Source organism: Schistocerca piceifrons, chromosome 2, assembly GCF_021461385.2.
Source record: "Schistocerca piceifrons isolate TAMUIC-IGC-003096 chromosome 2, iqSchPice1.1, whole genome shotgun sequence".
Classification (NCBI taxonomy): Eukaryota; Metazoa; Arthropoda; class Insecta; order Orthoptera; family Acrididae; genus Schistocerca; species Schistocerca piceifrons.
Window position 1 is genome coordinate 303,595,885 of NC_060139.1, and position 19,959 is coordinate 303,615,843.

Here is a 19,959-nt window from a genome sequence, read left to right on the forward strand (position 1 = left end):
GGCTCGATAGCTTACGAAAAACCTCATAGTGTCGGTTTGCAGTAACAGAAAAGAAGAAATTTCATGTTTATTTTCTTACTAGGAAGCTCCTGTTTCGCTAGCTGTCCATAGCTCTGGAGCGAAATAAATAAAAAGGGAAGTGTAAGTTGCGGCTGGTCGCGGCGGAGGTTCGAGTCCTCCCTCGGGCATGGGTGTGTGTGTTTGTCCCTAAAATAATTTAGGTTAAGTAGTGTGTAAGCTTAGGGACTGATGACCTTAGCATTTAAGTCCCATAAGATGTCACACACATTTGAACGTTTTGAAGTGTAAGTACCGATATATCGCCATAGATAAGAAAGCTCTGTGTGTTTAAGGATTGGCAAAACACTCTCCTCCTTGTGTGCTATCATTCGCCAAACTTTCGTTTCGATGTCTCGGGTGGTTTAGGAGATATGAGAGATGTTGCGAGTATTCACTCTCGCAGGCGTGAGATCGGAAGTGAGCGCGCTACATGGGATCCATTTTCTTGAGATCGGAGGCAGATAGAGATCTCCTCCCAAGTCTAAACAAAAATTCAGCATGTTAGCTAAATTTCATACTCAGCAACATATGGTGTAATACGCAACAAACGCAAAATCATAGCGACCTCTAATTTTCGTTGCAAACTTTTTGAGTTTTGCGTAATGTCTTACTGAAATGTGTACATACAAGGAAGAATGGTCATTAGCCACGAAGCTGACATATAACGCTACAAATAAGGCAAAAATCATATATTTTCAGTGAATAGTTTCTGTAAAATCGTTTGAGAAAGATAACAGGTTGCACGTGCTTCGGTTCTGTCAGCGCAGAGCGTCGCCAGTCGGCGCGTGCGAAGTATGGTGTACGCGTCGCAATATGCGCTGCACCCGCGCGACTCGTGCGGCACGTGCGTGTCGCGCTGCAGTGTCGTGTCACGTCACACGTGCTATACGCGTCTCAATTTGCGCCTAGCCTTAGTGAAGTGAGTAGCGGCTCAATGATCGCGTCCCGCAATGCAGACAAACAGCTGTCGATGCAACTACAACAACAGACTTGTAGCCCATGCAGAAACGCCAAATTGACCGCACGGAGAAGGCGGGAGACGATGACCGACGATGCAAAATGGAAAAAGTGTTACATGTCCGGCGCCACCCAAGAAGGTACCATCACCCAACTACTTGTAAGACGCACTGCTAACGTATACGAAACTACCGACAAAGGGCCTTTCATATTATTTGTTGGAAGCTGAGACAGAAAAATAGGCAGGCTCCATCCTACGACACTAGGCAAAGTTATTAGAGGGGACTGTGAGTCGTTATTGAAGCACATAATAAATATTATTGCGGCAGGGACAAACCATGTGAACACTGAGACAATGTCAGGATTGACTGCCAATGCCTTGGTTGAACACTTTTGCACAAAGCAAGTTTGGAGACTTATATTCTAAAGTTCCTCACTATCCAAAACAAGGCGTCATCAATAATACTGAAACCTCCGTTACGGGGGACGTGTTGCTGTGAAATTATTGCCAAGAAGAGAGTTAGTAAAATAATAATCCTGAATGAGCTAAAGGTAACAAAGCCGTCTCCAGTCTGTGTTGTGACATTTAGATCACAGTGGATTCGACAGATTCTTTACCCTCATGGAGTTAGTTTTCCAGTGGACGAGTATATGCTCTCTGCCTTACAACGCTATAACTATTTGCGACTTGGACATGGCAGCAGACGGTCCAAAAGCACTACAAGAGGTGCATATTGCGCGGGTTCATACGGAAGTGATGCCTGTGTGAGGGCCAATCAACCAACTTGCATCCTTTGTACCTGTTGTCACAGGTCCAATGTATCTCAAACACAAGGAAATTAACAACATTGTGATTCGCAATAGTATTACCTTCCGAGAATCAGCAGCTGAGTTTGAAAACAGGTCTCATGCGAATGCAGTTACTTCTCCCCCAAACATTACGAGACAGGGTACAGAATTCCCGCCCCTACCGACTCAACAGCGACTCACTGCAAATACCAGCACCGCCACCTGCGATCCGCAGCAGCCAACCCACGTCATGACGATAATGCCGCAGACTTCAGAAATGGAGGCTCCAGTGGATTCACCTCCGATACTACGACCTCTTACTTTCATACAGCATTTCCCACTACACCACCAGAACGAATAACTTCTGTAGAGCACAGAGAGCTCCATGAAAGTGCGCTCCCCTGGAGCCAGTTGTACCAACCAGAACTCTGCCTCCCTCTCACTCCAGTGAGTCCCAACTCCTACGAACCACAATTTCATAAACTCAGCCAACAGAATGATGTTGGAGATTATCTCCTTAACAACATGTTGAGCATAATTATGCCTGTGATGAACGATGTATAGTACCAGAAGGCTAGTAATGGGCCCACTCCAGTACTACAGCCACTCCTTACACCCCAAAACGACCATGTAAATCGTCCAATGGAACGCTAGATCGCTCAAGGCAAACAAAGACAGTCGTCCACATTTTTTGCTCGAAACTAGTATAGACATTTGTGCCATCACAAAAACCGGACGAATCAGTCACACTCATTGGCCACTCTGTCATTAGAGAAGATAGAGATGATGTCTTTGGCGGTACAGCATTGTTGGTAAAACGAAGATATCCACTTTTCCGTTGTCAATACTGGTACTCGGGAAGACACTTTACAAATAGTGGGATCAGACACCTCCATTTTAATTTGGTCTCAGCATACAAAACACCTAACGACGGACTTTCTAAACAACAGTTGACAAAAATCATAGCCTCCATAGGAAAACCCCTTCTGCTACTAGACGAATTTAACGGCCTCCACACAACATGGGGCCGGCCGGTGTGGCCAAGGGGTTCTAGGCGCTTCAGTCTGGAACCGCGTGACCGCTACGGTCGCAGGTTCGTATCCTGCCTCGGGCATGGATGTGTGTGATGTCCTTAGGTTAGTTAGGTTTAAGTAGTTCTAAGTTCTAGGGGACTGATGACCACAGATGTTAAGTCCCTTAGTGCTCGGAGCCATTTGAACACACCATGGGGCTGCAGAAATGTCAATACTAGTGTTGGTAATAGACTCAGAAAACCTTATAGTACTAAATGTGAGTTCACCCACACAAACAGTGTGAGCAAATGAAGTCGCGACGGCAGTGGACTTGAACGTAGCATGCCGTCCAGGTTCTGCCGGTACAACGTGATAAGTGATACAGGATACTTTAGGTGCCGATCACGTACCATTTCAAATCATAACAAACGCATAACCTAGGGAGACTGTCAAAGACGCAATCAGCCGGAAATGTAACACAAAGCCAATTGGAACCTACACGAAACACTATTGGAAGAAAAACTGAAATCAGTCATTGAAACAGAGGATCCAGGAAGAGACTACGGAACCCTGGTATCGCTTAACAATGAAGCAGCGGAGGTCCCAACACCTAGAAAATAACATAAGCGGACTGGTCATCGGCCATCACCCTGTTGGTGAGATTCAGAATGTGGCACAGTCTTCAAGGAACGAGGGTACGCATTGACAAAATAAGAAACTCTCTCTAATAGTTAGAACTTTCTTGCTTTTAAGAAAGCAAAATCTACAGACAAGAAAATACTCACGTACAAAAAAAATTGTGCAAAGTTTCTACATTGCGGTTCGCAACGACACGCAAAACACCAGGGATTTCAACGTGGTAAGTGACATTAAATGAATGGACATGCACACACCTCCACCATCCGACGAACTTCGAGAATCAATCTTGTGTGTGATAGCCCCATATCACGTAATGGACCAGGAAGATGAGGAGGAATAGAAACAGCGCCATTACACAACCCTTTTCGCTGGAAGAACTCCAGGGAAGGATACTGCACCTGGCCCACATTGTATCGACTACCCAACACTACGACACGAAGGGAAACTGCTGCTGCTCAAAGTGTCGCCCTCACCCACAAATCGGATAAAGAACGTGTGATAAACTCAAGTGTATACTTTGTTCGGTGAAATTAATGGAAAGTATTGTTAAGCGGCGCTTAGAATGGTGGACTAGAAACAAAAAAATATTATCAGAAAACAACCTTGGTTTCAAAAAAGGAAAAGGGACAACAGAAATCCTTTTGCAACGAATATTCCTCTGCAAAAAATTCCTCCTGCGACTCTATTTCGACGAATATGAGACCCTTAACGAGAAAATCAGGGAGTAAATATCCTACTGCGTTTGCGGAAGATACTGGATAAATAAGCAACTTCCACCAGTCGCAGCTGAATGTAAGGAGATGAAGACATTAACGCACCAGTTGTGGAAACGTCCTTTTCTACCACACTACAACAGGCCATACGAAATGTCAACTTTGCAGATTCAAAAATGTTCAAATGTGTGTGAAATCTTATGGGACTTAACTGCTAAGGTCATCAGTCCCTAAGCTTACATACTACTTAACCTAAACCATCCTAAGGATAAACACACACACACACATGCCCGAGGGAGGACTCGAAACTCCGCCGTGACCAGCCGCACAGTCCATGACTGCAGCGTTTTAGACCGCCCGGCTAATCCCGCGCGGCATACTTTGCAGATTGATGACAGCACTAGTTTCACGTTTGAAGACCAGTACCAGAGTAACTCAACGGCAGTGGAACTCCTGTTTGACAATCACAAGGCGTGCGTAGTGTATACTGATGGGTTCAGTCTAGCGAAGACGCTGGCAGTGCTTATTGGAGACACGGAAGGAAACAAGAAGACCTATATAAGCCGGATCCACACTCTACTGTTATGAAAGCCGATCTGATTGCCATTATGGAAGCTCTGCTATTTGCACAGACGACCACAACAGATAAAATAGTTATCATGTCCCTCAGTATGTCAGCCCCACAAATGATTAGGAACCATCATAATAGATGTACGAACGGCACAGTTGCATATGTGACGCAGCATGTGAAGGTTACTGTGTGTGGACGTGTTACAGCTGTAACTGAAATTGCAGATCTGAAGATGGTTCTAGAGGAACCGAAACCGGTCATACGAATAACCATTTTATGCACTCAAGACGGATTATAAGTAACATTGTAAAAGCAGTGACTGCGGTTATCCCATCAGACATTATGTCTGTTTTTGCACAGTTGCAGCAATTGTCGACATTTCGTGTGCAGAGGAGCTATCGCAACATCGTGATATTGTGGATGAAAGGTCACTCCACGATACCTGGAAATGAACGACTGCATGCTCTAGCAAAGCAGGCATTAATGCTTGGAGCCCTCTCACAGGTATGATACCCATGCTCAGAAAGCGGTTCTCCTGGCACTTGCAAGAGGGATGGGCACGGACAACTAAAAGCAAAGGCAGCCACTACGCACTAATTCATCCAACGATTCCAAGAGTACCATGGTATAGTAAGGCTCAAATGTCAAGGAGCCTCAAGACAGTCATAGGAGGGTGAAATGTAATTTTTTATTTTTTATGTATTTATTGTTCCGTGGGACGACATTAAGGAGAAGTCTTCATGGTCATGGAACGAGTCAATACATGAAATTATAACACGATAGTGGAAACAGATAAAATGAAATATAAGAAACATCTTCAGGCGACAATTCGTAAGTTTAAATAATGAAAATCAACAATGTAACACTAGAATTTGCTAAATTTTTCAGCTCTTCCAGGAGCTCCTCGACAGAATAGGAGGAGTGAGCCATGAGGAAACTATTCAGTTTAGACTTAAAAGTGTTTGGGCTACTGCTAAGATTTTTGAGTTCTTGTGGTAGCTTATTGAAAATTGATGCAGCAGAATACTGCACTCCTTTCTGTACAAGAGTCAAGGAAGTGCATTCCACATGCACATTTGATTTCTGCCTAGTATTAATTGAGTGAAAGCTGCTAACTCTTGGGAATAAGCTAATATTGCTAACAACAAACGGCATTAAAGAAAATGTATACTGTGAGGGCAATGTCAGAATTACCAGACTATTGAATATGGGTCGACAAGAGGTTCTCCAACTCACACCACACATAGCTCGAACAGCCCGTTTTTGAGCCAAAAATACCCTTTTTGAATCAGAAGAATTACTCCAAAAAATAATACCATATGACATAAGCGTATGAAAATATGCGAAGTAGACTACTTTTCGTGTTGAACTGTCACTTATTTCAGATACTGTTCTAATGGTAAATAAAGCAGCATTTAGTTTCTGAACAAGGTTCCGAACATGGGCTTTCCACAACAGCTTACTATCTATCCGAACACCTACGAACTTGAACTGATCCGTCTCGCTTATAATATGCCCATTCTGTCTGATCAAAATATTGGTTCTTGTTGAATTGTGAGTTAGAAACTGTAAAAACTAAGTCTTACTGTGATTTAGCATCAAATTATTTTCCACAAGCCACGAACTTATTTCATGAACTACATTATTTGATAGTGTTTCAATATTACACACAAGATCCTTCACTACCAAGCTGGTGTCATCAGCAAACAGAAATATTTTTGAATCACCTGTAATACTAGAAGGCACATCATTTATACAAACAAGAAACAGCAGTGGCCCCAGCACCGACCCTTGGGAAACGCCCCACTTAACAGTGCCCCATTGGGACTGAACATCACTACCACTCTCAATATTGCGGAGAATTACCTTCTGCTTTCTGTTCTTAAAGTAAGAGGCGAACCAATTGTAAGCTACTCCCATTACTGCATAATGGCCCAACTTCTGCAGTAATATTTTGTGGTCAACACAGTCAAAAGCCTTCGTTAAATCAAAGAAAACACCTAACGTTCGCAACCTTTTATTTAATCCGTCCAAAACCTCACAGAGAAAAGAGAATATAGCATTTTCAGTTGTTAAGCCATTTCTAAAACCAAACTGTACATTTGACAGAAAATTATGTGAATTTAAATGCTCTAGTAACCTTGTATATACAACCCTCTCGATAACTTTAGCAAACACCGATGGCATAGAAATAGATCTATAATTGTCAACATTATTCCTGTCTCCCTTTTTATAAAGTGGCTCCACTACCGAGTACTTTAATCGGTCAGGAAACCGACCACTCCTAAAAGAAAAGTTACAGATATGGCTAAGTACTGGGCTAACATACATAGAACAATACTTCAGTATTCTGCTAGATACCCCTCATATCCATGAGAGTTCTTTGTCTTTAGTGATTTAATTATTAACTCAATCTCCCTCTTGTCAGTATCATGGAGGAGCATTTCAGGTAACAGTCTCGGAACACTTTTTTTCTACGAGCGCTATATGATTCCCTGTTGGGTCTAGGTTTCTATTTAGTTCACCTGCTATATTCAGAAAATGATTATTAAATACTGTACATATATGCGACTTATCAGTAACACTGACATTCCCACTAAGCATTGATTCTATATCCTCGACCTGTCTCTGCAGACCAGCCACTTCCTTTACGACTGACCATATGGTTTTAATTTTATCCTGAGACTTAGCTATTCTATCTGCATATCACATACTTTTTGCCTTCCTAATAACTTTTTTAAGCACCTTACAATACTGTTTGTAATGGGCTGCGGCATTTAGATTGTGACTGTTTCTAACGTTTAGATATAATTCCCACTTTGTTCTACAAGATATTCTTATCTCTTTAGTCAGCCACCCAGGCTGCCTGTATGTGCTAGTACCCTGTTCTGAACGTTCTAACGGAAAGCAACTTTCAAAGAGCACGAGAAAAGTTTTGAGGAAAGCATTATATTTTTCGTCTATCGTCTATCAGCACTATAAACATCTTGCCACTCTTGTTCCTTGATAAGGTTTACAAAGGTCTCTACAGAAACTGGATCAGCTTTCCTAAAAAGTTGAAAACTATATTTAACATGTGTTACAGCACAAAAATCTTTTAGTGTTAAAATTTGTGCATCATGATGTGAAAGGCCATTCACCTTCTTGCTAACAGAATGCCCTTCTAGTAACGAGGAATGAACAAAATATTGTCTATGGTTGTTCTACTGTTCCCTTGCACTCTCGTTAAGCTTCACCCCTCTGTGTGTTTGCAAAGAAGAAGAAGACCCAAACCATATATTTTTCTACATGTCCTCGGAACACGTATCACATACATGAACTTGCAAGTAATCTTCGGGCTCTTGTTAATCAGTTCCCAAGCAGCCTCCAAAACCTTCTTAGCATCCAACAGTATAGCAACGTTCACTGGGGAGGCAAAACATTATGACCAGCTGCTAAATAGCTTGGTTTTCCGCCTTTAGGACGAAATACATAACTGATTATGCGTATCAGGGATCCGAGAGTTTGTTGGTAGATTTGGGGAGGTATATGGCTGTAGATGTCTGGGCATAGGTCACGTAATTCGCGCAAATAAGGGGCCACTGATATGCGTAGGCGGTGATGGCGCCAGACAACGACGCAAACGCGTTCCATGTAATTTATGTCTGACGAATTTGGTTGCAGAGACATCAACCTGAGTTCACTATAATGGTCTCCAATGCACTGTAGCCCTGTTCTGGCTACGAGATACAGGCAATGATACTGCTCAAAGACGACAGCGCCATCGGGGAAGACGTCAAGCATGAAGGGATGCAGGTGGTTCGCAGCTTTCAGCGTTCTTCGATTTCTACCACAGGTCCCACGCAAGCTCAGGAGAACGTCTCCCATAGCATAACGTTGCTCCCACCAGCCAGCGTCCATGGCGCGCTGCACGTCTCGACCCACCGTTCACCTCGATAATGGCGTTTGTGGAGACGACCAGCTATCTAATGTGGCAAAACTGTGATTCACCCAAAGAGCCGACACGTTTCTATTGACCGGCAATCGAATCCCGATGGTACTACAGCCCCGATATACTGTCACAATAAGCGCTTTTTGTTTACTTCGGAATAAAACTCACTTTTCCTACAGTTCCAGACGCTCCTAACTACCCTTTCCCGTGTTCCTCTGCAGGGAAAGGAAAATGACATCACAGATTTTAACAATGAAAAATTCAAGACTTATTGCATAATTAATCTTACTCACAACATAGAAAATAGATAACATCGCTTAGTCATTTGAAGTTGTAGCGCTTTTGCCCCAAAAAAGATTAATTTCAAGTGCTACAAAGGAGCTGTGCTCTCTCAGATTACAGCAAGTTGTGAATGGGAGCGACGAGAAACTGCTAGGATTCCCTCAAGTGTTGGTCAAATTTAGCAGCTTGTAATTCGAATGCAGTTACTGAATATGAAGTTCTCATGGAACGCCGCATTGAAATAAAATGGTTGTATTCCGCGGTCGATGCTAAGAATGAATTAACGGTACCGCTATTGAATATGAAGTCTGTAGTGTAAAATGTCCTTTTTTACAGATTATAGTTGTGTAATTGACATTTATCCCTTTGTTGCCAACGTTTTTGTTTCTTACAAATTGACTGCTTGATATCAGTAAAAGGAGCTACGAGATGTAGACGAGAGTCGTGAAGTATCGACTGGCTTAAGTTTTTTGACTTTACTGTGTGACTGTGTGGGACTGATCGCAATATCAATATACACACATAAAAAAAAGTTGCATCACCCAGGTTCCCAGAACTACTGAAGATAGAGTTGACTTTGGATCTGGTATCACAGACACAGTCCCTTTGACTGTTCAGAGATGTCACTAAACCCATCCAAAGATGTAAACAACCTTGCATGAGCAGTGCCTATTAGACGGAAAGGGTCCGACAGCATATCAGTTCCAGTCATCCCACCAGGAAGGAGGTACACGGCTCGTGTTGTCTTGTAGTTCAGCCATGCCTAGACGGTCAATGCCGCGGTTCGGTCGCGTCCGCATTGTTACTTTGTGCCAGGATAGGCTCTCAACAAGGGAAGTGTCCAGTCGTCTGGGAGTGAAACAAAGCTATGTTATTCGGACATGGAGGATATACATAGAGACGGGAACTGTCGATGACATGCCTCGCTCAGATCGCCCAAAGGCTGCTACTGCAGTGGATGACCGCTACCTACGGATTATGGCTTTGAGGAACCCTGACAGCAACGCCACCATATTGAATAATGCTTCTCGTGCAACAACAGGACGTCGTGTTACGACTCAGTCTGTGCGCAAGAGGCTGAATGATGCGCAACTTCACTCCTGACGTCCATGGTGAGGTCCATCTTTGCAACCACGAAACCATGCAGCGCGGTACAGATGGGTCCAGCAACATGCCGAATGAACCGCTCAGGATTGGCATCACGTTCTCTTCACCGATGAGCGTCGCATAGGCCTTCAACCAGACAATCGTCGGAGACGTGTTTGGAGGCAACCCGGTCAGGCTGAACGCCTTAGACACACAGTCCAGCGAGTGCAGTAAGGTGGAGGTTCCCTGCTGTTATGGGGTGGCATTATGTGGGACCGACGTACGCCGCTGGTGGTCATGGAAACCGCCGTGATGGCTGTGTGATAAGAGAATGCCATCCTCCGACCGATAGTGCAACCATATCGGCAGCATATTGGCGAGGCATTCGTCTTCATGGACGACAATTCGCGCCCTCATCGTGCACGTCTTGTGAATGTCTTCCTTCAGGACAACGACATCGCTCTACTACAGTGGTCAGTATGTTCTCCAGACATTAACCCTATCGAATATGCCAGGGACAGATTGAAAAGGGCTGTTTATGGACGACATGACCCACCAACCACACTGAGGGATATACGCCGAATCGCTGTTGACGAGTGGGACAATCTGGACCAACAGTGCCTTAATGTACTTGTGGAAAGTATGCCACGACGAATACAGGCATGCATTGATGGAAGAGGACGTTCTACTGGGTATCAGAGGCAACGGTGTGTACTGTAATACCGCCCATTACCTTTGAAGGTTTCGCTGTACGGTGGCACAACGTGCAATTTGTGGTTTTCATGAGCAATAAAAACGGCGGAAATGATGTTTATGTTGATCTCTATTCCAATTTCCTGTAGAGATTCCGATACTCTCCGAACCGAGGTGATGCAAAACTTTTTTTGATGTGTGTATAATAAGTAAATTGTTTCTATTTAAATGTAAGACTACTGTTGAATACATCTGCTTTGTAAAGATTTTTTTTAAATTTTTTTTATCAAAAAGGTGTCACTAAGGGAACTCGGTGATAACTATCCTTGTGGAACCTGATGAGCTCCTAATACAAAATACTCTAGGTGTTTCTCTAGAAACTTAGGTAGTGAAAGGCGCATTAGTTTTTTAAGGATGATAAGTTTTGGTTTGGTTTCGGTCGAGTTACTGTATGAGAAGGTTTGTATGCTAACTGTGTGTAGTTTAGGAGCAAGCACTGGTTGTAGATGTGCAGATTAATGTGATTGCAGGAATTGTGGGATTGAAGTATATCTGATATGAACACAGAAGAGGTGCTCAAGCATGGATCAGTACCAGCCTGTCACTTAATTTATCCTTGTCGAACTATTCGCCCGCTAACTGTCGTTCGTTCGAGGGGTTGCGTTTGTAATTGTTATTCAAGAGACCTTGACAGCCGTTCTGCTTTGTTTTCATAAATGTGTTCAGATTCTACTTAGTAGAACGGAGTGGTGTGGGATAATACGTTGAAGGGAAGTTCCAACCATAATTTGAACATTTTATTTCTGGAAAGATTTTTAGAGACAGTTCAGTTCCTGAAAGGGAATCAAATACAGTTATCTGTGTCATCAGCATTTATAAAGGTTGACCATCCACAGTCAACAGAGCTCACAAGAATTGAAAGTACTTCAAGCTGTGAACGGCCGTAAAAGGAAAGCAGTCGAGATTATTCTGATATACTCAACAGCCTATTCAGTGGGTCACGAGAATGAAAAGTATTTTCATCGGGCAAGTGAAGACAAAGATAAACGATATGCACGCACAGTAGACAATTAAAGAGAGAAAGCAGCTGGTGGAGATGTCTGTTGCTCTGATATGCATCTATCTCAATAAGCAATCTGCGAATACAAAAGCGGAAAGTCTACAGCGCAAGTGAAGCAGCATGCGTGATAACTACTCGAAAAAGAGTATCCTTGTACGTGCAGTTATAATGGGCTGCCGTGTTAGACGTAATCTTTGACGCGCTGTCCTCGTTATTTTCAACAAGGCAACATATCTTTGGATAAGACGTCATAAAATTAAAGCCGTATCGATCAGAAGCAAGCACCTGCTGTACGAATTTAGGGGAAGTCTTCTAATGTTACTCACAGACGACAGAGGTGTCCAATGGCAACGTCATCTGGTCGCGGCCGATACTCTTGTTCAGGCCAAGAACTAGATATCGTAGAACTCTGCGTTGCAGAACCGATGCTATCCACGGCAAGCTCTGCCATATCTTTTGTTCTCCTTATTCCTTCAGGTTAGTGACTGCGAATGATGTCTACAATACCGCCAGTTGAGTGTCTCCTAACCAGCCTCACTATTCTCGTTCATCGCTCTGCAAGTTCCGTAAGATAAGAACACACACCAAATATGTATGCAAGTCCGAATCAGGAACTTCCTTCGGTTCACATGCTGTTTGTTTTTTGTTTAACAGAATCTTGATATTTTCAGATTACGTTGTATAATTTAATGTGACAATTTTTCACGTGAATGGATCTGTACGCTTATTAAAGTGACTTACTTGTGACTAAATACCATCAGATTTAAATTATTAATGACTACGAGACTAATAATGCGTAAAAAGGCTGAGCCTATAACGAATAGATCATGCCTGTGTGTGCTTGCCACGAAGTATTTTTTTTCTGTGACATCGTCTTACCAGTGTAGGTGCATGTAATTGTTACGAATTAGCTTTGTCTAAAGTTACAAATTGCCCTAGCGTGCAAAGGCTTTAAAGGGTCCCCTACCAGTTGAAGTCTTGAAATTTTCAGGGTTTTTCATTGATCTTAATTTACGGCATTTCTTCATTACAATGATGGATAATACACACATATTATCGCCTTATTTCTCGTTTCATCATTCATTTAATGGGCGTGACCATTTTCCAAAAATCTGAACAGTTGAAGAAGGTGGGATTCGTCAGATGTTTAGAAGACGGTGATTCAAAATATTTCAAAGCAGCTGAGGAACAGGAGTTATCTGGAGAAAATGGAACTATTACTAAAATGGAGTGCAAAGATCATGTACAAAAGCGAACGGGTACAAAGCTCTGACTGCTGAAAACTGCATACAAAAATGGTTCAAATGGCTCTAAGGGCTCTAAGCACTATGGGACTTAATTTCTGAGGTCATCCGTCTCCTAGAACTTAGAACTACTTCAACCTAACTAAGGACATCACACACATCCATGCCCGAGGCAGGATTCGAACCTGCGACCGTAGCGGTCCTGCGGTTCCAGACTGCAGCGCCTAGAACCGCTCGGCCACTCCGGCCGGCAAAACTGCTTACAAGTAAAAGAAATTAGAAGATGGCAGAGGACTAGATGCTAAGAATAGCATAAGAATATCTATCACAGATAAAATTCAAAAATTATAATGCCATGGCCATCAGGCAAAATATTAGTGTAATTCTTCAGGCTCTCCCGGCGAGGCGTTGTCATGTTGAATAATCGTGTTTGTGCCGGTTATTCGCGTCTTTCCTGCACAATATTTCAACTGCGTCACAGTCTTCTTCAGGTACTGTCTCATACTTAATCCAGTGTGGAGCGAGTCCGGTATTTATGCCTATGTTGTCCTCGTCTGCGCCAGGCGCTCTGTCCGTTGTATGCGTCGACCAATAGTAGCGACTGTAACGTTTCCTTCCAGACGCGGCTGTTCTGAACGCTGTGCGCTTACTTTTTGGTTATTATCCGTTGTCAGTTCGACACTGGAATCAGTATCAGACAGCACTTGAAGAAGACTGCGTGTCAAGCAGTTGAAATATCATGCAGGTAAGACGCGATAACCGGCAGAAACGCCATTATTCAACATGACAAAACATACAAAACATTAGTAACGTAGAAGGTATAAGGAATATACCTTCCAGGAAGTTATTCATAGTAAAAATACGACAGAGCACAGCAGAATGTTGAGAAATTTATTCACACATCAGCTATACTTGTTTGCCATAGTGGAGATCTTGAAAGAAACATTCAGAGATTTGTCGGATGTAAGACTACTGAAGAAATGTCTTCCTGGCAGCACCCAGAATCCTAACAGGTCCATCAACAGCGTAATCTGGGCCAGAATTCCCAAGACATTGTTTGTGTCAATTAGTACACTGCATTTTAGTGTCTTTAATGCAGTAGTAACATACTGTGAAGGAAATATGACAAGGTGTGAAGATCTGAAAAGACTGCTACAAACTGTTGGTCAGAAACTTCCTGACAGATTAAAACTGTGTGCACCGACCGAGACTCGAACTCGGGACCTTTGCCTTTCGCGGGCAAGTGCTCTACCATCTGAGCTACCGAAGCACGACTCACGCCCGCTCTCACAGCTTAGGTTTGGAAGGTAGGAGACGAGCTGTGAGACCGGGCGTGAGTCGTGCTTCGGTAGCTCAGATGGTAGAGCACTTGCCCGCGAAAGGCAAAGGTCCCGTGCTCGAGTCTCGGTCGGTGCACACAGTTTTAATCTGCCAGGAAGTTTCATATCAGCGCACACTCCGCTGCAGAGTGAAAATCTCATTCTGGAAACTGTTGGTCGTTTCACAATGAAACAAATGTTGAATTTAGATAAAGAAAGAGTTAGGGCATCAGAGAGTTATTATTAACTTTGAAAGAATGGAAAGATACCACAGACGAGCAGGAAAATGGACATTCCAAGATGAGATGGAAGAAGATGCAGACAATCCATCATATGGAAGTGGAATGCATTGATAACTTTAACGGCTGTTTCCTGTAAATCGTATTTTTTAAGAATAACGTGTACTTTTTCTCAGCTTATACTTGCAAGAATTTGTTCAAAATTACAAGATACGATAATCTGAGTATTGTGCATATTTCAACATAGGGGATTTCCTATTCTGTAAATATGAAAGAAGTTAGCCACTTACGTATAGAGAAAAAAGTAGACAGTTTCTTATTTTGATATACACTGAAAAGCCAAAGAAACACCTGCCTGATTCAGTAGGGAGCCCGCAAACACGCAGAAGCGCCGGAACACGACGTGGCATGGACTCGACCAATGTCTGAAATACTTCTGAGGGAACTGACACCATGAATCCTGCAGGACTGTCCATAAATCCGGACGAGGACGAGAGGGTGGAGATCTCTGTTGAACAGCACATTGAAAAGCATCCCAGATATGTTCAATAATGTTCGTATCTGGGGAGTTTGGTAGCCAGCGAAAGTGTTTAAACTCGGAAGAGCGTCCCTGTAGCCACTCTGTAGCATTTCTGGACGTGTGGGGTGACGTATTGTCCTGCTGTTGTTCAAGTCCGTCGGAATGCACATTGGGCATGAATGGATCCAGATGATCAGACAGGATGCTTACGTACGTGTCAGCTGTCAGAGTCGTATCTAGACGCATCAGGGGCCCATATCACTCCAATTGCTCACGCTCCATATCATTACAGAGCCCCACCAACTTGAACAGTCCCCTGCTGACATGCAGGGTCCATGGACTCATGAGGTTGTCTCAAAACCCGTACACATCGATCTGCTCGATATAATTTGAAACGAGACTCGTGCAACCAGGGAACGTTTCCAGCCATCGGTTTTGACGGGCCCAGGCGAGGCATAAAGCTTTGTGTCGCGCAGTCATCAAGGATACACGAGTGGGCCTTCGGCTCCGAAAGCCAGTATCGATGATGTTGCCTTGCATGGTTCGCACGCTGACATTTGTTGGTGGCCCAGGACTGAAATCTGTAGAAATTTGCGGAAGAGTTGCACTTCTGTCACGTTGAATGATACTCTTCAGTCGTCGTTGGTCCCGTTCTTGCAGGATCTTTTTCCGGCAGCAGCGATACCGGAGATGATGTTTTATCGGATTTCTGATACTCACGGTAAGCTCGTGAAATAATGGTCGTACAGGAAAATCCCCACTTCATCGCTGCCTCGGAGATGCTGTGTCCCATTGCTCGTGCGCCGTCTATAACACCACGTTCAAACTGACTTAAATCTTGATAATCTGCCACTGTAGCAGCAGTAACCGTCTACCAGCAGCGCCAGACACTTGTTGTGTTACGGAGGCGTTGCCGACCACAGCGCCGTACTCTGCCCGTTCACATATATCTGTATTTGAATACGCATGCCTATACCAGTTTGTTTGGCGCTTCAATGTATATTTTGTAAATCTGAAAGAATTTAGCCAATTACGTACAAAGAAAAAGGTAGACGGTTTCTCATTTTGATAAGAAAAGCCAAAGAAAGTGGTACACCTGCCTCATATCATGTAGGGCCCCCGCAAACACGCAGAAGCGCCGCAACACGACGTGGCACCTGTTACTGTCCTTAAAAGCAGTCTCCAGCGTTGTGTAGAACCCGTTGCCAGCGACGTGGAAGGGGTAGTATACCGATAGCAGAGCCTGTTCTGTTGATGGTGCGAATGGAGCGGTCTACTGACTGTCGAATCTCTGGAACAGTTCTGAAGCGAATGCCATGGAGTGGTTCCTTCATCTTCGGAATCAAATCAAAGTCACATGGACTTAAATCCGGGGAGTATGGTGGATGGTACAGTACTTCTCAGTCCCATCGCCTAAAAGACGAGGACAGCCAGTGATTCCTTCAGTGAAGATTTTAACCTCCCCCCAGTTTCGCACCGATCTATATTATTCGCATACGCTGTAAGTGAAGTTATATTTTAATTTTTTTAGCATAATATATATCTTTCCTCCTTGTCATGAGACTCATTGTTGTCCACTTCCGTTATTGTGAAAACTACAAAATGATAATATCTCCTTTCTTAAATGCTAGAATTTATTAATTAAATCACTCAATTTATAAACATTTATGAGCATCAAACACTGTGTGCCATTCTGCCACTCATCTCCGGCCTCGCTACTGAGCAACCTCTCTCTCTAGCCTCTCACACCCGACTTCCACCCACGGACTCCAACACTCGACTACTGCTTACCCACTCGCACATCGTTGACTGCACTGCAGTCTTTGCTTAAACCATGTATGATCTCTGCATAGTGCATAATCGATACTACGTAAGGGTACTGTACCCTTACAAGATGCACACTAAGCTTGAACTTTTACGGGAATCCGTGAGATGCCGGAATATTGGGCAAGGGGCATTACATCAGTGGTGTTTGGATAAGTTGAGAATTTGGGTCTGGCGGGAGGCCTGCTAGGGTAGCCCGTGCAGTTGGGTTGATCATTATGTACGAATGGCATATTGATCCGCGTGTGCCTAGTAAGCAGGAGATACGGGTTCGAATCCTGGTCCGGCACAATTATTCAACTTTCCAAATCAATGCCCACTGGCAGCTAATGTCTTTAGTTCCTTTGCGTCTTATTCTGAAGTCCACTTTTTACAAAAATAATTATTACCTTAAAAGTAGTCAATATTTTTAGAAATCCTTCTATTAAAGTGGAGAGAAATGTGTAACCTTTAAGCCATATCCATTTTTTTTTACAAATTTTTAGTCCCATTTCATTCTAATAAAAGGCACCTTTCACAAGAATAAATTTTACATTATTTAAGTTATGGATTACCATCTTGCCCGGACCCATCTAATTACGACACTGATTGGAGTGTGATGATCTATCAATGCACAATTAGAACCCAAAGTGAGGCAATTACAAAATTGGCCAGAATACTCGTACAAGCGAAAATGGTTGTTTCTTGAAAATTACAAAATAATGAAGTTGCCGTCTCATATGACTCGTAAATATTCCTGGAATTACAGAAAAGTGTGTTAAAGAAAAGCTCCAAAAAGCCTTAAACAAGCAGTGTCGACCGAAAGCAGGAGCTACGGCAGCGTCGGAAAGGAAATGAGGGAAAGGTGGAAAGCCATAACGTAGCTGGTCCATCGGAAATACGAGCACAACGCCCACCGACAGCCCAAACGGTTGCAGTCGTCGTTCTAATGCAGTACAGAAAACGGTTATACAGAGATAGATGACAAAGTGAGAGTACCAGACGAGTATGTATCGCGACCACCAAATATTGTCGTGTTGTCAATCGGTGTTACATACGGTAGACTTATGATTTATCCATTGTGTAACCTTTATACTACTTTGTATAACCATTGTATTAAAGCGACTGATAATTAATTTACATATTAATGCGAAATACTTATTTTGATTTTATTCCGACGCTTTCAGAAAAAAATCTACGGTGCGGACTCGAACTGCGTGCACAGGAATTTTTTTGAGTTCGACTTCTACCTCACGGGAGAAGCGAGACATCATTTCAACAACGTAATCAGTCATCATAAATTCAATAATACGGACCTAAAGAAGTTCAGATAACTACTTAAGCATCCAGGGAAAATTGAAAGTGCACTCAGAATTATAGATCTGTTTTTCTGAACATTATATTAAAGTGTAAATTTCATTGTTACGTCATTCAGGAAGTCTTCTCCTTGATAAAATTCTAAACCATCCAGATGATTTTTGATAAGTTGTACCCTAGTCTCTGCATCTACCGATATCTAATTCGGTTCAGTTCCAGTAGTTCATCAGCTAGTTACTTGCCACTGGGGTACAGGTCGTTAACGCACGCCTTTGCTGTATTAGTCGACGTAGAGGAAGCCGGATCGAGTACTGGTGAGGGGAGAAATTAACTCCTCTAGTATTTGACCGGGAAAGGGTGGTCGCATGCAAGTTTGTGATCAGCCGTCTTTGAGCCAGTGACCTCCATCAAAAACCAAACATCTCCGAAGTGTCGCATACACTGAGAGCATGTGACGCTGTTGGCGGTGAGCCGTTCATAGGATGGAAACCTGGACTACGGCTGTCAGATTGGTGATATTCGATAGGTTTTTCCTCGCTCTTCTCTCTGATTGTCATATCAGCAACTCAGATATCACACTAAAACAACAGACGCAGTCACCACGGTCACTCAAATTGAAAACATGTGCCTGTCACTTCTCTCACACTGGGAAAGAAAGGCGAAACTGAATGCAATCAGACGTCTGAACCCAAGCCCCGGTCTCCTAGCCCATAACGTCATACGACAAAAATGTAACAGGTCTTTTTCGACGAACTTATCCCACTGTCATTTCGGCCACCACGAGAACATCCCTGTCCGCCCACAGTCCCCTGCCAAAAGACACAAGTGTAGGGTCTTTCTGAAAATATGTAGCTACTGATTTTTTTCCCTTAAGTAATGTGCTTGTATTGTGTTTTCTAGTCGGAGATACGCGACCAAATTGACACTTTCCTAAACGTATGTGGAAAACCTAAAAGTCACACCAAAGTCTTGTGTGTTGTGTGTGTATTAAATCTGGGACCTAGAAGCAACGGAGAGGCGACGTCCACCAGCCGTAGCCCTCAGTGGTTCACTACCCCTCAACAGTCCAGCCACCTCACAGCCGCCCTACACCGAACGGTTCGACCCCAAGTCCCAAGTGCCTCCTCCCCCCCCCCCCCCCCCACCTCCGGGAACGTCTCATACCAGACGAGTGTAACCCCAAATGCCAAATGTTTGCGTGGTAGAGTAATTATGGTGTGCGTGTACGTGGAGACAGTGTTTGCGCGGCAATCACTGACACAGTGAAGCTATGGCGGAATAAGGGTAACCAGCCCGCATTCGCCGGTCCCCGGCACGCCTCCCCGCTAGGGAAGCAGCGTGTTAGACCGCGCGGCTAGCCGGGCGGGTAAAGTCTTCCAATGCATCAGATGAACGGTCGTTAATCTGACTCGTGGTGCTGATTCGGGTCTGTGTCACCTCGCTACTGCATCGGAAACTGCAGTTTACGATCTTACGAATACATGTGCGAAACAAAAGTGATACGTGACGTAAAATAAACATAAAACTTAATAAATATAATCCCTAAGAGAGGAGAAAGACAATGTACACACCTATTTTACGGAGAAGTGTCTAGATTGTTACACTTCGCAAGCAAAGTCGTTACTGGCTGGACTGTCCAGTTAAAATTATTGCCCCACTGTCACGCCTAGAATTACGGACGGAATGGACGTTTGTAAGATGGATCCTTAATCGGGCCCAGATA

At 43.5% G+C, this 19,959-nt stretch overlaps 1 non-coding gene across 1 annotated transcript; it reads right to left on the minus strand.

Moving 5' to 3' along the window:
• Positions 1-14,234: 14,234 nt before the first annotated feature.
• On the minus strand, positions 14,235-14,308 carry Trnas-cga. The gene has a single exon. It is a non-coding gene; the product is annotated as a tRNA-Ser (tRNA).
• Between the last annotated feature and the right edge of the window lie 5,651 nt (positions 14,309-19,959).